This window comes from Papaver somniferum, chromosome 6 (assembly GCF_003573695.1).
Source record: "Papaver somniferum cultivar HN1 chromosome 6, ASM357369v1, whole genome shotgun sequence".
Lineage (NCBI taxonomy): Eukaryota > Viridiplantae > Streptophyta > Magnoliopsida > Ranunculales > Papaveraceae > Papaver > Papaver somniferum.
In genome coordinates, this window is record NC_039363.1 from 78,079,833 (window position 1) to 78,102,348 (window position 22,516).

A 22,516-nucleotide genomic window follows, 5' to 3' on the forward strand; every position below is an offset into this window, starting at 1 on the left:
TATGAGTCGGACAAAGGCTCTTCCGTTTATCTCAACAAAAACTCCTTCGTCAGGTCTAGATCTATCTTATGTTCAATCACCCAAAAGTAATCGATTAAAATTAAGCCAACAATACCTTTAATTCGAAGAACCGTGTTGATGCCGATCTACTCAATTAATCAATCCAATCTACCACAAGGATAAACCGATTATTAATTGGATCCTCTTTTACCGAAACAAGTATTGTGCACACCAAAGATTGTAAAACCCAATTCAGATCTTTCATATTTTCTTTGTATTCAAGTCTTCTTAAATCTTCAATAAAAACCTGCACACAATCACTTGAATCTCTTGTGATGAATCACGCACAGAACAGAGTCTGTGAATAATGGATTATCACAAGATCGTCTTTAGAACTAACAACAGTCTAAAGATCCCTGTCGAAACTCTGAACTAGTTTGAGTGAATCTTATATCCAAAGAGAAGATTCTCAAAAATAAACAAACTAGGTGCAATAAGATTTCAACCACCGTTAGTCAATCAAATCAATTGAAAACAAAGATAACCCGCAATCATCTAGTTTCCCACCAACGGGTCGCGCTAGAGCTTGTCAATCCCAAAGAAGACTTTAAACTGAGCGGCCGTAAGAGATTTCACCTAATTAGATTACTCTCCTCTCTGATAGGCGGCTACACCAGTAACAACAACAAAAGAGTAAATCTGTTGTTACGAAGGATTAGTTTTCTAAAAAGGCAAACTTCGTGTATTTATAGACAAGGAAGTTTGGACACCAAGGAATTTCCAAAACCGAAAATGTTCTCAAGATATTCATAAAAGTACAAATTCGGTTTCCATAATTCCTGGAAATGCACTGTCCAAAAATAACAATCGAAATCTCTCGGAAAATCTAATTAGTAAATGCACATTATTAATTCTGTCATTTCCCTACAAAATGAAATTAATAAACTTAATTAAAAGATTCTTAACTTACTTATGTTTCGATCCTGGGATTCTCTTCCCTTATCCATTAAGGAATATCTTTGAAAATTTATAGAAATAAACACTCACAGCACGTGTTCAAAGTTTGTCGACATCTTTACTTTGTAAGTTCTCTTTCACACTTACAACCTTGAAACCGATTTGACACACTTCCAAACAAGTTTAGAATTGGTTCATCTAACTTTTAAGAACTATGTGATTGATCAAACCAACATTCAATCACAATCATGGGTTTAACGGTTCTACCAAAACAAGTTTCGGTCCTACCTCTATGTGAGTACTACGCATAGTCACACTAGCTTCCCAAAGATTCGGTTGACTAGGTACTAGGATCGGTTCCCCACATATATATGGTATCTAACTTATATGTGTTGCATATGTCCATAGGATCGGTTCCCTTTTCTGCTATAAACCTTGCTGCACCTCATACAAGGATCGGTTCCCCTTGATGTACTGCACCCCTTACAAGGATCGGTTCCCTTTCCCTTGCTAGGATCGGTTCCCTTTCCCTTACAAGGATCGGTTCCCTTTCCCTTACTAGGATCGGTTCCCTTTCCCCAAGGTCAGACATAATCCGATCATACCACAGGTGATTACTTAATACTGGTTTTACTAATAAAAGTTATAATAATACATAAGTCAGGACTTCGTGAATAGTTCTACCAAGAACACAACAAGTTATGAGAGGTTATACTCTATCACACATATTGGTTGTTCATAAGATATGAAATGAATAACAAAACGAATAACTCCTGGCAATTTCTTTTTCGGTTCACAAACAAGTTTATGAACATACTTCCTTAGAACACATGTAATCATTGTTCCCTAGGATGAAATCCTCATCTCATACCCATACATAATCACAATAACATTCAAATGATTATGGCGATGTCTTATCTACAAAGTTTAATGGTTAATAAATAAACCTCGTATTGTATTCCTTAATACTATGTCTATCTAGAGTTCATATATGCTTCGCAGTTATGTTTTCAATATGCATGACTTGAAAGATACGTTAGGGAATGAAACAGTTCAAGTCAAATATCACTAACCTCAAGTGGAAGGATGATTGTTGTCGTTGTAGCTCCTTGCTTCTTCACATCTTCAAGACTTCGCAATACTTGTAATGTCTCATATCCTAATACTTTCAAGCTAACTTATACGAAGTTTAACTCTAGTACATAATCAAGCGACTCTTAACATGAGTTTTGATTCACTAAAATATGACAACCAAATTTGACATACCAACGCTTGGTGGGTTCAACCGAGAAATTCTCTAACAAATAGAGTTTTTAGTTTGTATCTCCTCTTTTGGAAAGAGTGAAGGAAAAGCACGATGAAGAGGAGTATATTCCAAATTCTCTGTCTGCACATTACTAGAAAACAAATGATCAGAAGCATAACTATCCTTCCATCATTTTGATTATTCACTTACATGCCCGTCATAAGGTTGTTGACATGTATGACAATATCCGTAAGGTTCCGTGGGATATTGATCATAGCCAAAAGATTGGTTTTGATTATACCCATAGGATGGTTGGTAGTTGTCATAAGAATGAGATTGAAAACCATATTGATTACCACTGTTGTATGTTGATTGGTCCTGTGCTCCGTACATGTTATGTCCATAAGGAAACATGGCGACTCACAAGAACAAAAGAGAAAATCTAAAAACAAAAACAAGCTAAACAAATAACAAATCAATTAACAACTGCTCCCCGGCAGCGGCGCCCAAATTTGAAAGTATAATATGAGATTCTAATACCTAGATCCCCGGTTAATTAGTGGGAAATATCACAACAAATTAATTTCATACCTCGATCCCGGATGGATTCTAATACCTAGATCCCCGGCAGCGGCGCCAAAATTTGATGCGTGTCGTAACAACAACAAATTAGTTAAGATATTTCCCACTAATTAACTGGTAATATAGTGGTAGTAAGAGATCGTTCCCACAGAGAGCTGTGTAATTGATAGGTTATTTGAATTAGCAAAACAAAGTAAAAGACAATGGGGAATTGGTTGTAAGATAAATAAAAAAGAAACAAATAAGAGAAAAAATGGATGATCAAGGAATCCTTCGTCGTTACCAAGCGATAACTGGATTAGAATACTTATCTATCTTTCTTTAGAACCATTCATCACCAACAGTAGGAAAACAGCTAGATAAGTGTTATCCCCAAAACTCCTTCTATCACTGGATACGGAAGTTCTGGACTACCATATTCTATTCAACGAACCACCAAGTAGTAGATCACTCAAGGTGTAATACAATCGAACGCTTTAAGCTTTGTGAATTTAGGTTGAACCCAGTATTTGAACTCTTAGATCAAGGTCCACTTTATGATGTTATCTTCACTCGCAATTGCTCCACAGAATCCCTCTGCAAGGTCTCGCGATGTCTACTTGTGTAGAGAGTGAATCGACAATTACTTATCTCATAATTTCTACTAGCAATAGAACAATCAATAGACTAATCTAGTATGCATCCCAAATCAATCTAAGAATCATTCATAAATCCTAAACATAGAAAAGACAAACGATGATAATAAAAACCCCGAACAAAATTGTACAATAATAAAGCTTCACGTCTAGAACATTGAATTCATTCTTAATCAACAAAGGTTTAGCAACTCATGATTACACAATTACCCGGATTCCTCCAAAAGAGGTAAACCCTAGATTTTTAATGAAGAACGAAAGTATAATATGAGATGTGATCATGTGTTATTTGTTGCGGAAGTCCCCTTATATAGTTTTCATGAGATCTAGGTATTAGAATCCATCCGGGACCAAGTTCCCTTGATTTGGAAGTCAAAATACGTCGAAAGGGACCCCATAGGTTTGTCTCAGTCGGCATTGTCGAATACCCCAAAGCAATGCCGAAAGTTGGGGTTGAAAATACACCTTTTCTGCCCGAAATATGGTCACTTTCGGTATTTCTAAAGCAATGCCGAAAGTTGTGTTGTAGATTGCAGTTTTACGTCTCGACTGTTTTGGTCGTAACTTCTTCGTTCGAACTCGGAATGACCTCATTCTTTCGTCGTTCTCTTCATAATTGAATTATCTTAAATATGGTGATAAGAAATCCTTAATTTGGATGATTTGAACTTGGTCTTGTTCTCCTTCTTATGATCTTGAGCATTGTTTTCTCCTTTTCGTCGCACTTCTTCCTTTTCTTTCGGCTTTCGACACTTGGATCTTTCGAGAACTTCATTTTATAGCTCTTTTGCAGACCTTTTCTATTGACTTTGAATGATTCACCTAAATAAACAAATAAAATGGAAAACAAGAGTAATACAAGGATAATGTGCAAGAAATCTAACTAAAACAAGCATGGAATAATCACTAAAATCATGTGAATTATGCACTTATCAGCTTAGATTTAACTTTAGACGGCCCAAGAGATGTCAACGTGCACACCAGCGGCTCGTGTTTGCACATGGCCAATCGGCCTATTCGAATCAGCGCCCAACGCTTTCAATTAATCAGCCAAAACATGGATGGCCGCACGGTTTCCAAACCCTAAGATTATATTAATGGCAATAAACAACTGTCGCAGATCATCTCGTCCATCCAACTTCGCTAACCTATTTGGATGGTGTAGATTTATTTTCGGAAAACTAACAAAGTAGCATTGTGATCACCGTCCACCCCTCCTCCACAGGGAGTGATCGACCAAGTGATAGCACGCCCATAGGGTCCTCAAACGATCACCCAAAGATGATCGGTCGTGCTACTTTTAAGACGCTCAATTCGTGACTGATTCGATCTAGCTCTAAAACAACGATGCTTCTAGCACATCGATTACTTTTCAGCTTCTTATTTGAAAGCAATGCTTTATATACATCGATTATAAGCAACGCTATACAAATATTGATTTCAAGAGTAACTTATCATATAAACTAAAAGCACTATGTGCTGATTTTAGCGGCAAGTCACATGACTTGACCCATTCACTCGAGACATCAAACATGTCACAAACTGGGGGATGCTCACAGGGGTACTGGTCTGGTGGTTTACAGCATGCAGCGTGCAACGCGCCCATTACGAGAAAGTGTCAGGAAAGACGGAAGGTTAACAGTAATGGGAGTAGTGGGTGAAAGTGTGACCAGTCTTTCCTCATAACGGAAACACGATGATCACCACTTTCTGTACAATTCCATTTCTCCATTACTCAACTTCCTCCACTTCCTATGAGATCAGGGTGCGCTCAATGACTTGTATAAATAGGTTTTCGACCTATTCAAGGAAAAACATAAGTGTTAACAACACAAGCATCCAGAAACCATTTTCTGATACAAGTCATAAAACAACCACACCTTCATTCAACATTTTGATCTCAAACACCTTCTTCGCTTCCCTCCCTAAGATCAACCCTTCTCCTTCACCTTGTTACCAAATTGAATATGGAACGACCATTTCTTGGTTTAGGCCAGAGTCTTACAGATTGATCTCTCGAATCTAAAAGTACTCCCATGCAGTGCATTTGTTTAGGGTTTGAATTCGTTTCTCATCAACACACCCCAAATTTACCAAAAACAATAGAATCAGTTTTTACCCCAAAACACATAGACATTAAAGTACCTCAATTGCACCGAAATTTTGTAAGCCTAAACAATTGATACCAAACAGTAAAGCAAGATAACAATAGTTTTTCTTAACCGGGAACAATTAAATCACACACATCCATACACAAACAATGGAATAAACATCAATTGTACCGAAATTTTGTTAAACAATGGAATAAACATCATATGAGAACTTTCATATCAACCTTATTAATCTTCACCATAACTAGTTCAAATGACTCAAATGAACTAGTTAGAGAGTTGTTCGATTGCTTAGATCTCATAGAAGTATACATGACACAATTGAAGAAAAATCGATTTTGAGTCACTCGAATCAATTTATGAACATCATATCCACGGTTTGCAAAAGATTGCATTCCTTATTACATAAATGCTTTAATACATGAACAAACCGATTTTAGAAAGTAAACTACTTAAGTATGCAAACGGGTACGCATACTTAAATACCCGGATTGAGTTTGTTTTTTACTTCCAAACTCCAGCAGAAGTTCACGGACGTGAAACTTCCGCCAGTATGCGTACGGGTACACATACTTACCCGGATTTCCAACAACCACCGGTACGCATACGGGTACGCATACTTTAGGTTCCCGTTTTGGACTTTTGCACAAATGTGAGAACACACTACGTTTATATCCAAACATGGTTACTTGTTCTAAACTCTCATTTCAGTCATTGAAACTTTCTTAGAGGATGTTAAAATAGTTGTTATCCACAAACTATTTTCATCAAAGCGATTTTCAAGTTATTGAAATAATCAATCATGACTTTCGTCACGAGTAAAGATGAACTTGGCCAAAGAGAAAGCTTACCAACACATATTTCGAGAAATAGATAAGCGAGTTAAACTCAGTTTGAAATAGCAAATGTGTATAATTGAAGTCTATATAGCAATACGACTTTTGTCTCAAAATAGGAGATAGAATAGATAGACTTTTGAGTCATAAATAATTCCAAGTCTCCAAATACCTTTTGTTGATGAAGTTCCACAAGTTCCCTTGATTAGTTCTTCGTCTTCATTCGATGAACGTCGTGGAGTCTAAAGCTCAACTACATTTACTATCCTAAACCGAGACTTAGCTATATGTAGACTAAAAATCAAGACTTGTAGTTTTGGCAACTAAACTTGACAAACAAGCTTGAGATAGCAACGCTTGCGAGCTCGATCGAGCAGTGCTCTAACAAAAAGATAAACAAAGCTAAGTCAGATCCTAGCTGATCAAGTGTGTGCACGAAAAATCTCAAAGATCAGAATCCAATAAGAAATCTTCTTATCTTCAAAATCCTCAATGTACCTGCACGGACAAACTTCATTCCACTTATGATCGATCACGCACAAAACGGAGTCTGTTAAAAATGAATGTTCACAAGGCTATCGTCATATCTTAAAAAAAAAAAAAAAAAAAAAAAAAAAAAAAAAAAAAAACGAACTACAGTCAATCCTTGATCTAGTTTGAGTGACCTTATATCAGAAGACAAGTCTCTCAAGAATAATCAAACTAGGTGCAATCAAGGTTTAAAAACCGTTAGTCAACCAAACCAATAATCGAAATAATAATAAAAAAAATAATTTAAATTCTTGATCTCACAGAAGTCTTTAAGAGATTTCGCCTAATTAGGTTACTCTCCTCTCCGAGATAGTATTACAAGTAATATTATTAGTCGGATACAGCAGTGACAACAAAATGAAGTGCCTGCATCATGATAAGTTTGTAAGATGAACAAACTTCACTATTTATAGACCAAGGTATATTGGATACTAAGGAATTTCCATCACCGAAAATATTCTCAAGATCTGCAATAAACATCAATTTTTGGTTTTGACTAATTCCAACTAATATACCGAAATACCTCATAGATGACAACTCAATATTAGCTATCATATAAGTATACTTTACTAATATATCTTCCAGAGATATGTTTTACTTTTGGAAAAATAAAACATATATATTCGAAAATCTCAAAATTAGAAGATTCTCAAACATTTCAGTTTAGGATCTCACCTTGAGTATTAAGGAATATATTTGAACAATAAAAGTAAGAATTTATATTCATATTACTCATAACATCGACATCTTGAACTTTCCTACATAGCAAACCCATATTACGAAATCACACAAACCCTAGAGAATACGTGAAATTGAAAATATAACTTTGATATGGGGATCGGTCCTTTTAGATATCCCCAATAGAGATATGTCCTGTTATTCCCCAATAGGAACCATACCACCAATCCCATTGATTTCTTTCAATTACGAAACAATTTTGACAGGTCTACTTCCTTAAACTCATGTAGTTAAACATAGTTTTCTAGGCATTGAGTCAATCCTAAGTTTATTACACAATCTAGTTACAAAGACAATGTCTATGTCACAGTTACGAAGTTCAAAAGATAATCGTTATACTTCGTAATTCAATATATATAAGTTGTGATACAACTTATATAATTTACTTGACATTTTGATCATAATAAGATGATCAAGTCTCTAATACTAGAGTTTTAAATAAATAATTTCGTATGTTATATTTTCAATCTAAACGAATAACATAGATTGATATGGAAAAAATTCAAGTCTTGTATTATTAACCTTAAGCAGAAGGATGATATGTTCGTTGATGTGGATACGTATTCAGATCCTCCAGGTCTTCAGAGTAATACTTGTATGTCTTAATATTTCTAGACTTCCTAGCCTAGCCTAACCTAACGAAGTTGACTCTAGTAATCTAATCAAGCGACCTTGAGTTTTGAAACAAAAATTTGACAACCAACCTTAACATACCAACGTTGGCGGGTTTAACTAAGCAGTAATCTAACAATATTACATGTTCCAACAGTTTTGTACCTCAAGTTATATGACACGTGCTTATCTCGATCAACTTATTGCAGTAGAAAAAAAAACAATCAATCATCATGATAACAAAATAACATATATGAGAAAGACCATACTCCCGTACTGAGCTATGCATCCATAAGTTGTGCCGATCCAAGGATTCATTTTGGGTTAAGCCATTATTATCAGATATGTTATTGTATTATATAGTTGTACTCAAATCTCTGAGTTGTTGAAGATACTCAGTTATTTAAATAAAGACAAAAATCCTAAAATTTAGAAATTAAACGAAGACTTAACCTGAAGAGTTTGGACTGAGCCTGGTGGAATTCAACACGTCAAATGAAAAACCCTAGCAACGATTATTACACGGTAACCTACAAAGGGAAGGCTGATAGACTTACCCCATGAACGGATCATGTTGTACCTGTAACCTTCTCTGAATCTTCCTACTTTGTCTTAATGTCATCATCTACTTCTTACTACGAAAAATTGTTACTCCGCACTAAGCAGGGAACTTGTTGTTGATGGTGGATTTTTACGAAGGTAAAAATTATAAAATTACCTCTGCCCGGTAGAAAAATATAAGATTTATTAAATGCTTGTTTCTTGTCATGTATCAATAATAAAGAAGTGATATTTCTACTTTCATCCTGTAAAAGAACCAATAATGCATATTCAGCCAATAGATAGGGCCTTTCCATACTAATCTTGTAGCCTCTTTCTGGATATATATATGTGCATACATTTGAGAGCCTCACCCAGCTGAACTTGCAATATTTATGTATATTATATGCCTCAATACTTACTCTTTGTATTGGATTGTCTTCAATTACTGGAATATTGGAAGAGTCACTGGTGCCTGGTGCAATTCATTCAGGACATTCTGACAATACAAAATATATATTCAGAAATCACGTTATTCTTGAATAATTATTATGCTCTTATATAAGTATATACTGGTATAGAGCAACAATGAACCTGTCTTAAGTCGCAATTATTCCACAGTTAAATTCCTTAAACTTGTTGTGTACATATTGTTATAACACTTCTCGGTCGAACTCGCATGCGTTGCTATCTCAAGCATGTTTGTCAATGTTAGTGATCAAAACTATAAGTCTTGATTCTAGTCTATTATAGCTAAGTCTCGGACTATGATAAAAAGTGTACTTGATCTCAAAAACTCTATGGCGACCATCATACAATACGAAGAACTACTCAAGGAACTGGTGGAACTTCATCGACTAAAAGGTATGTGGAGACTTGAACTTATCTATCACTCAAAAGTCTATCTACTCTATCTCCTATATTGAGACAAAAGTCGTTTTGCTATATAGACTTTGATTATACACATTTGCTATTTCGAGCCGAGTTTATCTCGCCTATCTATTTCTCGAAATATGTGTTGGTAAGCTTTCGCTTTGGACAAGTTCATCTTTACCTAGTGACGAAAGTCATGTTAAGTTTCAATCACTTGAAAATGGCTTTGACGAAAAATGGTTTGTGAATAACAACTATATAACGTCCTCTAAGAATGTTTCAATGATTAAAATGAGAGTTTAGAATATATAACCAATGTTGATATAAGCATTGTGTGGTGACACATATATGTATAAGTCCTTATTCCTTGAACCAAAGTATGCGTACTTTGTTGATCAGGAAAACCGAAAAACCAGCACGCGAACTCAGTCTGCGAACTGTCGGAAGTTCTCGACCCCAGAAAATCTGCTGGAGTTTGTAAACTCTTCCGGGAACTTAAGTCCGCGAACTAAGTCTGCGTACTTGAGTTGGTTATTTCTAAAGACGATTATTCGTGAACTTAAACTTATATAAACTAAGGAATGCAAGTTTGCAAACCGTGGCTATAAAGTTCATGAATCCATTCGAGTGAATCAAATCGTTTTTGCTTCGATTATGTGTTGTATACTTCTATAAGATCTAAGCAATTTAAAAACTATCTAACTAGTTTATTTGAGTCATTTGAACTAGTTATGGTAAAGAAGAATATGGTTAATATCAAAGTGACCATATGGCTAACCATTTGGTTAATTACTGTTAAACCAACGAATGTACATGTTTGGGTACGGTTACACAAACCTAAAATCGTACATTTCATTTGTGTGTAACAAGCTAGGTTTTCGATCTCACAGTTGAAAGATATTAGCTTGAATCTAATCAGGTTTTCATCTAACAGTGAATATTGAATGCTTTGTTACCAAGCTAACATTGATTGCAAACCCTGATTTGAAAGACTATATAAGGGAGAACTCTAGCAACTGGGAAACCTAATCCCCACACCTTAAATGTGATACTAGTTTTATTATCTAGAGTCGATTCTCTTTTAACCTTAGGTTTCTTCTTGTAAACCAGGTTAACAACTTGAAGACTTCATTGGGATTGTGAAGCCAGACCGATACTACTTTCTCGTAGTTATGTGATATGATCTTGCATATTTTATCGTACGAGTACAATCGTAAAGATTGGATTGAGATTTGTATCTCCGATAGGCAAGATATAAAAGTAATCACAAACATCTTTGTCTCATCGTTTGTGGTTCCACAATATCTTCTTTCGCCGCGTCGATTAAGATTATTGTGAGGTGATTGATAATTCTAGGTTTTTCTTCGGGAATATAAGTCCGGATTCATGTTCACCTTGATTTATCAAAATAATGAACAAAACTCGTACGTATTTCTTTGGGAGACAGATTTATCTATTACTGTAGACTTTTCTGTGTGATACAGATTTGTTTGTTGAAGTCTTAGACTTTGGGTCGTAGCAACTCTTAGTTGTGGGTGAGATCAGCTAAAGGAATCAAGTGCGTAGTATCCTGTTGGGATCAGAGACGTAAGGAGCGCAACTGTACCTTGGATCAGTGTGAGATTGATTGGGGTTCAACTACAGTCCAGACCAAAGTTAGTTTGTAGTAGGCTAGTGTTTGTAGCGGCTTAATACAGTGTGTGTTCTATTTGGACTAGGTCCCGGGGTTTTTCTGCATTTGCGGTTTCCTCATTAACAAAATTCTGGTGTTTGTGTTATTTCTTTTCCGCATTATACTTTGTTATATAATTGAAATATCACAGGTTGTGTGTTAGTTCAATCAATTAGAATATCCGACCTTTGGTTGTTGATTTACATTGATTAACACTTGGATATTGATCTTTGGTACCATCCAAGTTATCTCTCTTATATTTAATCAGACTCGCAGATTTCTATTTTCTTGAGTAAGGATTAAATCGAGAGATCGAGATATTATAACTCTTTGATATACTTTATGAAGATTGAGTCTAGTTGATTCTCTTGAAAGTATATTGGAGTTAGTCCATGCAGATTGCTAAGCGAAATATTGGGTGTGGTTGTTGTACCCCCGCTTTTTCACATATATCAATATTCAAATTCTTACTTGAACAATACTGATTTATTATTATAATCATAATATCTGCATAAACTTTCAGTACTTGAAGTTTATTTATTGATTACATATTTTTCGGCTTAATTACTGAATTATTCATGGCTATTCTTAGTAGAATTCTATGAATTTTTTCCAGTTCAGCAACAAGTGTATATTCATCTCTTGATTTACACATAAAATGAAAATCCAATACTTGCACAAATAGAAAAGTTCATACCAATGAAAGCATGTGTCAATATGTTAGAGCATAACTCGATTGAACCCCCCCAAGCGTTGGTATGTCAAGTTTGGTTGTCATATTTTAGTGAATCAAAACTCATTCTAAGAGTCGCTTGATTATGTACTAGAGTCAACTTCGTATAGGTTAGCTTGAAAGTATTAGGATATGAGACATTACAAGTATTGCGAAGACTTGAAGAAGTGAAGAAGTAAAAAGCTACAACGAAAACATCATCCTTCCACTTGAGGTTAATGATATTCAACTTGAACTGTTGCATTCCCTAACGTATCTTTCAAGTCGTGCATATTGAAAACAAAACTGCGAAGCATGAACACTCTAGATAGACATAGTATTAAGGAATACAATATGAGTTTTATTGCTTAACCATTAAACTTTGTAGATAAGACATCGACATAATCGTTTAAATGCTATTGTGATTATGTAAGGGTATGAGGTGAGGATTTCATCCTAGGAAACAATGTTATACATGTGTTTTAAGGAAGTAAGTTCATAAACTTGTTTTATGAATCGAAAAGGAAATCGCCAGGCATTATTGGTATTGTTATTCATTGCATATCTTGTGAACAACCAATATATGTGATTTAGTATAACCGTTCATGACTTGTTTGTGTTCTTGGCAAAACTATTCACAAAGGCCTGACTTATGTATTGGTATGACTTTTATTAGTGAAACCGATCACACATCCTTGTAAGAGGTGCACACATCACAAAGGGGAATCGATCCTTGTATGAGGTGCAGCAAGTTTATAGCAGAAAAGGGAACCGATCCTATGGACATGTGCAACACATACAAGTTAGATACCGTATATATGTGGGGAACCGATCCTAGTACCCAGTCAACCGAATTTTGGAAAGCTAGTGTTACTACGCACAGTACTCACCTGGAGGTAGAACCGTTAAACCCATGATTTTTGATTGAGTGTTCTTGATCAATCACATATTTCTTGGAAGTAAGATGAACCAATTCTAAACTTATTTGGAAGTCTGGAAAATCGGTTTCAAGGTTGTAAGTATGAAAGAGGACTTACAAAGTAAGGATGTCGACATACTTTGAACACGTACAGTAATGTTTATCTTTTATTGTTCAAAGTTATTCCTTAATAGCTAAAGGAAGAAAATCCCAGGATCGAAACATATATAAGTTAAAAATCTTTTAATTAAGGTTGTTAATTTTATTTTAGGAAAATGAGAATTAGTAATGTGCATTTACTATTTAGAGATTTTCCAAAGAGATTTTCGGTCATTATTTTGGACAGAGTATTTTCAGGAATTATGGAAACCGAATTTGGAATATATTGCATATCTTGAGAATATTTTTGGTTTTGGAAATTCCTTGGTGTCCAAACTTCCTTGTCTATAAATACTTGAAGTTTGCATTTATATCAAACTAATCCTTCGTGACAACAAACTTCCTCGATTCTGTTGTTACTGGTGAAGCCGCCTATTCGGAGAGGAGAGTAACCTAATTAGGCGAAATCTCTTACGGCCGCTCAGTTTAAAGTATTCTTTGGGATTGAGAAGCTCTATTAGTATCGTTGGTAGGAAACTAGATAATTACGGTTTATCTTTTGTTTTCGATTGATTTGATTGACTAACGGTGATTGAAATTTGATTGCACCTAGTTTGTTTATGCTTGAGAATCTTCTCTTCTGATATAAGATTCATTCAAACTAGATCGGAGTTTCGACAGGGATCTTTAGACTGTTTTTAGTTCTAAAGACGATCTTGTAATAATCCATTGTTAACAGACTCCTTTCTGTGCGTGATTGATCATAAGAGATTCAAGTTATTGTGTGCAGGTGTTTATTGAAGATCTAAGAAGATTTGAAGACAAAGAAGATATTGAAGATTTCTGATTTGGGGTTCATAATCTTTGGTGTGCACAATACTTATTTCAGTATAGAGGATCCAACTATAATCGGTTTATCCTTGTGGTAGATTGGATTGATTAGTTTTGTAGATACGCATCAATACAATTCTTTGTGATTAAAAGTATTGATTGCAAAACCTTAACAATTACTTCGGTAGTTGAGAATAAGATAGATCTAAGAACCTGACGAAGGAGTTTATATGAGATAAACAGAAGAGCCTTTATCGAACGCACATTACTTGGTTGAAGAGAGTTGCTACCAAACAGATTTTTTGTTCCTTTACTGTTTGGAATACGAACCAAAGGAATTGTTCCAAGTACGTGACTTATTCATAAGTTGGAGTCTTGGGAATACAGACGGAACTAGGTGAACTATAGGTTTAGTTGCTTGGTCTCAACTATACGAAGTTGGTTTAATTTTGTGTAGCAACTTAATCCTGAGAGTATTCAATTCTGGACAAGGTCCCGGGGTTTTTCTGCATTTGCGGTTTCCTCGTTAACAAAATCTTGCTGTGTCATTTACTTTTATTTTCCACAATTATAATTGTTGTTATTATAATTTAAAGTAAATTACACAAACGTTAATTCCTATTTACTTGATAACAATCCTATTGTGTTTGGTTAAGCCCGAACCTCTTATCAAGTAAACATACTTCGTTGTTGTATTGTCTCGATCTCGTATCCATAGACGATCACACGAAGTGTGAACCAATTAGTTGCATTGTCTCGACTCAGTCCATAGAAAATCACTTTCGGAGAAAGGACTTATAGGTAGGAAAAGTTTTAGTTTGAGGTATATTTGGGTACCCTCGCCTTTTCACCTTTCACACAGTAGTTTAACAGTTTCATATTGCAAACACATCACACAATGGTTTCTTAGCTTTATTTTCTTCTCCCTCCTAAGATCGACCCATATCCTCCTTTGTGGCCGAAACAAGAGGTGGACGACTATTTCTTGGTTTAGGTTCGTCTTGTACGATGTTAATTGCTCAAACTCACTCAAGCATTGGTCTTACTCATAATTTATTCTATTTTATTTACCCTAAAACAAGGCTTGATATCACGAAGCAAAAACATGATCACAATACAAACTGGGTGTCAATATATTTTGGATTCCGACGCGGATTTAGGTCACGATCTTTGCAGTTAAAATCGCCCTCAAATAACGATCTCCAAGTGAGAACTCATTACTTGCTAGTTTGTTGAGGCAATCTTCAATTCCTCACAAATTTCGATTTTGTCAAGTTCCAAATCCGATTTTCCCGAGTTTTTGCGAGTTTCAAATCGGATTTTCTCGAGTTTTGACTAGCGCAGCCGATTTTTCCTAGTTATATATGATTAGCGGAAATCTAAGTATCTAATAAGTATACCCTAGTATTAAACCAAGTTTGGAGAGTTATAAGTCCGAATTCATTGTTCCTCTCTCAAATCGCTCCCCAACCGAGTAGGATCCGATGAGCGAATTAAACTACTTTGGGACTCACGTTATTTTGGGGTACATTTTGGGTTCTCAAGAGAGTTTTGAGTCTTAGGCATATTTTGAGTCGTAATGTAAAGTTTGAGTCTTAGGCACATTTTTAAGCATTGAGGAAGCTTATGAATCACATGGAAAATATTTGATTTATATCGAAAATTTAGAGACGTAACACTTATTTTCTTCTGTGCAAAAAGATATTCAACTACAAAAACAAAGTTAGGGGATAATGTAATCTTGGATCAAAATGAAAAATTCTAGATTATGAGCATGAATCGATTTGAAGTCATGTAAAAAATTATGGATTAAAATAAATAATATATTTCAATATGCATATTAAGAGTCACCGGATAATACTTGGGAAAGATGATCATTTTGCAAAATTAATTAACAATATGCTTGCTCGCGGGTTAAATGCTGGGTCACATAGCCAGACCTAAGGTCAGTGAGCAGATCATGTTACTGACGATTGACTTAGTCTATGAGGCAGATTTTGGAGCAGGTGACCTAATAGATAAAATCTCTAATAGCGTCTCCGATAGTTGGAGAAAGTCTTAATTTAAGTTGTTGTATGTTGATGGTGGATTTTTGACAAAGGCTAAAATTGTAAAATCATAATTTTTCATATTGTGACCTAGCTTCAGACACGTATGTGAAATTAATTTTTAGAATTCAGACGTGAAAGCTCATGTCACGATCTCTGACTAAGTGTAGAACCTCCCAGAGCATGCATGAATATACAATCATTAAAGCCTCTCAACTGAGCTTTCAGCATATTTCATCAACTGAGAAATTTCAGGATGTTGCAATGTTCCCTGACTATATAGAATACATATGTATAGAATCTTAATGATTGGACATCTTCTGGACATATTGCATGCTTGTATAGAGCGATAATGTCTTCAGGATGTCTCAGTGTTCCCTGACTATACACAATAAATATTATGATGCTTCTACCATCTCAGACCTCGATTCTCAAATAAACATAATGCTCCTAGACTGATTTCCTGCTGGTATAAAGCATTTCATTAATTAATTCTAGAGAAATATTCATAAATTGAATTCCTAGAAAATAATCATAATATCTCACTACTCCGTTTCATGGCTTTTCCCAGCTGAATTCCATGGATTGGTAATAGATATGGCTAGCACCGAGTAAGCCATGAGAAAATGGTGCGAGTGTACTTAAGAATAATGCACGAATGAGCACCCAAATATGCATAAGCGAGCACCCAAATATACATAAACGAGCAACCAAATACGGACGAACGAGGAAATATGAGGAACTAAGGAATAATAATAATAATAAATAGGAAAGAGGTGTCACGGTACTGGGCCACCGACCGGACATGTCACGACCGTGGACGGTCCCACACCTTCGTATTTCCTTATTATATTATTATTATTATTTCCTTCATCTCTTAAAACTCTCTCGTTTGAGCAAAACTCCTAGTTTCCATATTTTTCCAACTATTGCTCAACTCTTGAAAAACCTAATCCCACGACTATTAGGGTTTCTTTTATTAATAATATTAAAATAATATTATTCTAATATTTTACAATATTAGACGCACGCGCGAGGAAGTATGGAGACCTATGCAAAATATGAGAAGAAAATAATAATGAAAATAACTAAAGAGGCGCACGCACGGGACCGGGCCCACCGGCCGGCTATGCCCGGGTCATGTACGTTCCCACGTGTCTCTATCTTTTCTTTTTTATCTTATTTTATTATTTTTTCTTATCTCTTGAACACTATCTTGTTTAAGCAAACTTCCTCGTTTGAACAAAACTCCTAATTTTCCATATCTCTTCACACAAGTTAAAAAACAATAATAAAAAAGGGAAGAGCGTCATGGGACCGGGCCCGTCGGTCGGTCAGCCATGCCATGGTTGTGGCCGGTCCCACGCCTTTCTAATCCCTTACTTTTATTATTATTACTTCTCTCATCTCATGGAAACTCCTTCATTTGAGTAAACTTTTGGTTTTCATATTTCTTTAATATTGCTCAAACATCCAAAAACTCGAAAAGGTCAAATGGTCCCACGATTGTCCGGGCTTCTCACAACAAATATTAAAATATAATTATTTTAATATTCTTGAAATATTGCTTGCACAAGCAAAGTCCGACTTTCTCATTCATGCAAAATTGAGAGTTTCAGTCAAGATCAAACTCTTCTGAAAATCTAGAATACTGCTCAAACAAGCAACAAAATACCTAAATTCTCAGGAATGCACGTACGAGGGTCATGGTGGCCCGTGCACCACCATGACCGGACTTAGTCGGTCCCTTGGCAATCATGGACGGCCGGTCCCACGTCTCTCCATTGTCATTTCAATAGTAATAATTCGTATATTTCAGGATTGTCAAATAATGAATCCTCGTTTAGAGATATTTCCGCCTGCTCGGACATCCAGTCACTATCAATGGCCGACTCTCATGCCCATTGATTGGTCGATACTTCTTCACCCACATTGGACGACTCTCCATCTCCAGGATTCAGAGTTCTCCACAATTAGGGTTCCAAATTTACGATAATTCGATAAAACGTTGATAACTTTTATATTGATCCAGCAATCAATATTTTAATCCATATTTAATGTTCGGTCCTGCTACCATATTGAGAAACATGGTTCGGACGTCCGACCATTCAATACTCACACTGAATCAATACTCTCATTATATTTTGTCGTTTGACCATTCATGACATATTAAGAATGAGCATTCTGCATAATTTAGCAACATCTGATTTCTTGTCAAATGCTCGACATATCAGAATAAGTCCATGATCGAGAAATCTCATCGGACGAGTGTCAATCCAAATCATCAGAACATCATTTTTCCTCAATTGGTAAAATAATATATCACAATTCATCAAGACTCAACGTCTGAGCATCATTACTGTCTTAGCAGACACCTTATGCTCAATCCATGAGTCTTAGAGCATACCACATTCGTTCATTATTCTCGGCTCATCAAGGCTAAGACTCATGTCTAGTTAAGTCAACCATTGACCAATTAAATACACGTCTGCTTTGCGGAATCCATATTCATGGGACATCAATCATGTCACATCGGGGGATATTCACTAGGGTTTTGGTCTGGCGGCCTGCGACACGTGTTTACAACCACAATCAGAAATGTGAGTAAGTCGTGCAAGAAGTTGAGGGAGTTAGCAAAGAAGTGGATGGACAATCAACCAATTCTCCCACACATGTGGAACTGATTTAACCACGATTTCCCACTCTTTCACTCCAGCAACCGTCACACATACTGGGATCAATGTATTTACTGTTGTTGCAATATAAATAAGTTGCTGAGACCTCGATCGAACAACAAGAATGCTCGTCTAAGGAAGAAATCTGAACAAGAACTCTCAACATAGCAGAATTGAATCAATCAAAACTTATCTTATCTGAACCCAACACTTCATAAAACTTGCAGAACTCTCCAACACATACACAATCCTTCGATCAACATTGATCTCACATATTCTTCTCAGCTTCCCTCCTACAGATCAATCCTCATCCCTCTTTGTGACCGAATTGACTTTGGAACGGCTGTTGTCTTGGTTTAGGCCGGAGTCATACAAATTGATCTCTCGAACTCAAAGCACTCCCGTGCAGTGCATCTGTTTACAGAAGTTTTAAGCAATTTGCTCGTTCGAGGAATTGTTCGTCTCTCCACTTTTCCTCAAAAACCAGTGAATCGTTTTTACCCATCAACAGTTGCTACACAAGATGTAAGACGCAATTTTTTTTAAATGCCATCCCCATTGGTAGGGTCCTTAAATTTGGATTCTATGTCAGTACAAATACCGTTAATGCAGTCTCTAGCATTTATCTTAGACAACATACTAATTGCCTATTGTAGCAGTAGGAGCCAAGCAACTTGTGATGCCCCAACTAAAACACCTGCTTAGCTAATAGGATTATAACCTAAACTTGAAGTACCAGAATCTAAATCAGCGATCTTAAGAATCATTATATAAAGTAATTCAAAACAAAACAAACACTCTGATACTTTATAATTGTTTGTCAACTGATATGAATATTTTAGTGTGTTGTTTTACAGATAAACAGGAATATTTATATAAAAGATACATAAATATCTCAGATTATGTAGAGCTTTAAACTACCGAAACGATTATCTCCACGTACGCCATGTCTTCGGGTAACTGAAAAACTAAAGTAGAATTGCAAAATTGGTATTTTGCGACTATTTTTTAAATTCCTTCACATTCATTGGCCATCTAAAACTGTTAGTCAATTTTGAGTACATTACAATTAGTTTATAATCTCCAATTTAAAGAAGTTTGAGTTACATCTGAATGAAATTGATAGCCAATATCGAAATAGTTGCCAAATCCTTTCTGCAACTTAGTCAACATTTTCATTTTCCTAATATTTTTTATACTACATTAAGTTTGAGTGAAATTTTAGAGTGAAACGGTTAGTATATAGTAAAATTGTAAGATTTTGGCTCCAATTTGAAGAAATTTGAAACCAAGATCGAGATAGCTGGTAAAAGAATTTGCAAATGTAACGAAAATATTCTTTTGCCTAATATATTCTAATCAAAATTAAGCGTAATTTTGAAGCTAAACATTACCTTAAGTATCTAATTATTATTTTGCTCCAATTTAAAAAAATGTTGTTTCGATTTGGGGAAGTAGGTTTTAAGCAGTTGCTAAAAGACCACTAAATTTTAGCTTTCGTAGTGATCATATAAAAGGACCCCTTCGGTCGTCCTTGGGAAAAAGTGAGTTTTAAACAATTGTTAAAAAAAAATACCGGCGTGCTCGAGAATTAACTAATTGTGCGGGTAATTGACTGATTAAAACCAGAAAAAATTCAAAACAAAATTAATATAAGTATCTCAATCGCGCATTCTTAAAAAACCATTGTATTTGAGTTCCCATATTGCACACATAGAAAGACACCCTTCAATAGTTTAATGAACTCATAAACAACAATTAAAATTTAAAATTTTACCCAGGCACGGAGCTATTAAAGGGTCTAGTAGGGACAGTTGTTCTCACTGGATTTTGTGATTTTAACTATATAGATTTGATAGTTAGCTATATTTTTAGTACACGGGGGACTAATTCACGACGGAATCTCGAAAAAAATTGTTACAAGAAATGATTCCATGTTCTTCTCTTAACTGCCGGTAGCTTGAAAGAAGAAGGTTAAATGAGTAATCGTTAACCGATGAAGCTCCATTACTAGCAAATTCAGGCATCAGACGTAATTCAAACAAACCAAAAAAAAAAAAAAGGTGATCCCTACAATAGCATGTTTGTTACACAATTATACTGTATATTCATGGAGTTTCCGCAAATTCTCATATTTACAGTTAGAATTTAACAAATAACGTGTCCACAACCCAAAATATAGTTAAGGAAAGCGGAAAAAAATTGCGGCCTTGGGCCGCCTAACTAGGTTTAAATCATGACCGTCAATGTATAAATTTGTCCCCCAAATCAGATGTTCTGGCTCCATCTCTGATTTTACCCACGTAACAAAAGCTAAGCTAAAAGCTATATTTAACTTGGATTTATGTTTAGCATACCACTACTGGCACTGGGATTTTCTTTCTTCTGACCAAATGTATTGCTGAGCTACTTCTGAGATTGGGTTTGTTACGTAAGATGTATCTTAGAACAAGCATTATCAAATGCCAGATTAGTTCTCAAAACCATTCCCATGTTAATTAAGCTAGCTCTCAAACCTAGCCTAATGCGAGTCCAGTTCTTAAAACTAGCCCGTGTACTACATCTCAAAACGGGGTCGATTATAAATTGCAAATGCTAAATTTAAGTTGTAGCATATATTGCCACCTCCATGGCGCACCAAATTATAGCATTTATCGTGTGTGTATATATATTAGGATATGACCCGTGCCGGCTATGGTTTGTATTGGTGTTGGTTATATTTTTTTTTCTTGGGAGAATACCATGAGCTGAGCGTGGGAAATTTGGGGGAATGGTAATCATTCTTAAACTGAATTCAAAGCTTTGATCGATATTATTAACATCAGCGGGAGCGCTTTCTTATTGAATGATGATTAGGATGTCTATATATTGATGTACATTGATATATATATATATATATATATATATATATATATATATATATACAACAGAGAGTAATTTTTTTGGTGGTTAAGATATCCAATGTAAGCGTGTACACTGGAACTCTACCCAGTTTCATTTATTATAATTGATATATATAATCATCCATTCGTAGTTGTTGCAAATAATACCAACACACTTGAAAATCTAATGTCCCAAGCGGGAACTCATAGAAATTCCTAGTTTGATAAAATTAACTTGTCGATTGCATTCCAAATTACAAACGCAGTTCAGTCATCATTTAAATATATTGTTATTTTGTGCTAAAAATAATCAGTGCAATTTTTTTCGAAATTCAAAAAGTTGAATCTTCGCTGGGAACTTTTTTTTCATATCCTTAAAAAGTGTTATATCTGCATTAATTTTTGTAACCGCTAATTGTCTTCAAAAATGATTACTGACCGTGTGCTCGTATCAATGTATAATTGGCATGTAGATTTTCAATCTGCATTTTAGGAATATAAAGAAGGGTCTAGATAATTCACATATTGATTTTACCTAAGACAATGAGTTAGATTTTTAATGAACATTTATTTGGAAGTTATTCCTCTCATTTAATGTCAAACCGTTACTTTTATTCTAAATTAAACGTCCATTAACTTAACTCTTAATTTAATCTTTTGTGAGACCGTTACAATTTTTCCTCACTATGTATAAATAATTTAAGATGACCTTCTAAGATAATAACAAATACTCACTTTGTAAACCATCAAAATGTTATAAATATGAAGAGATGTAATTTCAAGGTTTATATGATACAAAGAATTAAAAGAATAACAAATATAATCAAGAAACTTCAATCCATTTGATACAAACATGTACACGATTCTAATCCAACTAAGAGTATGAACAATTAAGAAATGTTATTTACCGACCAAAGTTAAGGGCACAACAATGAAACCGCCGTTTTCTTCGTCATTTGTTTTCACTCCATGTAAATCCTATGATTTTGGCCTGAAGAAGTCAAAGTCTAATTGGAC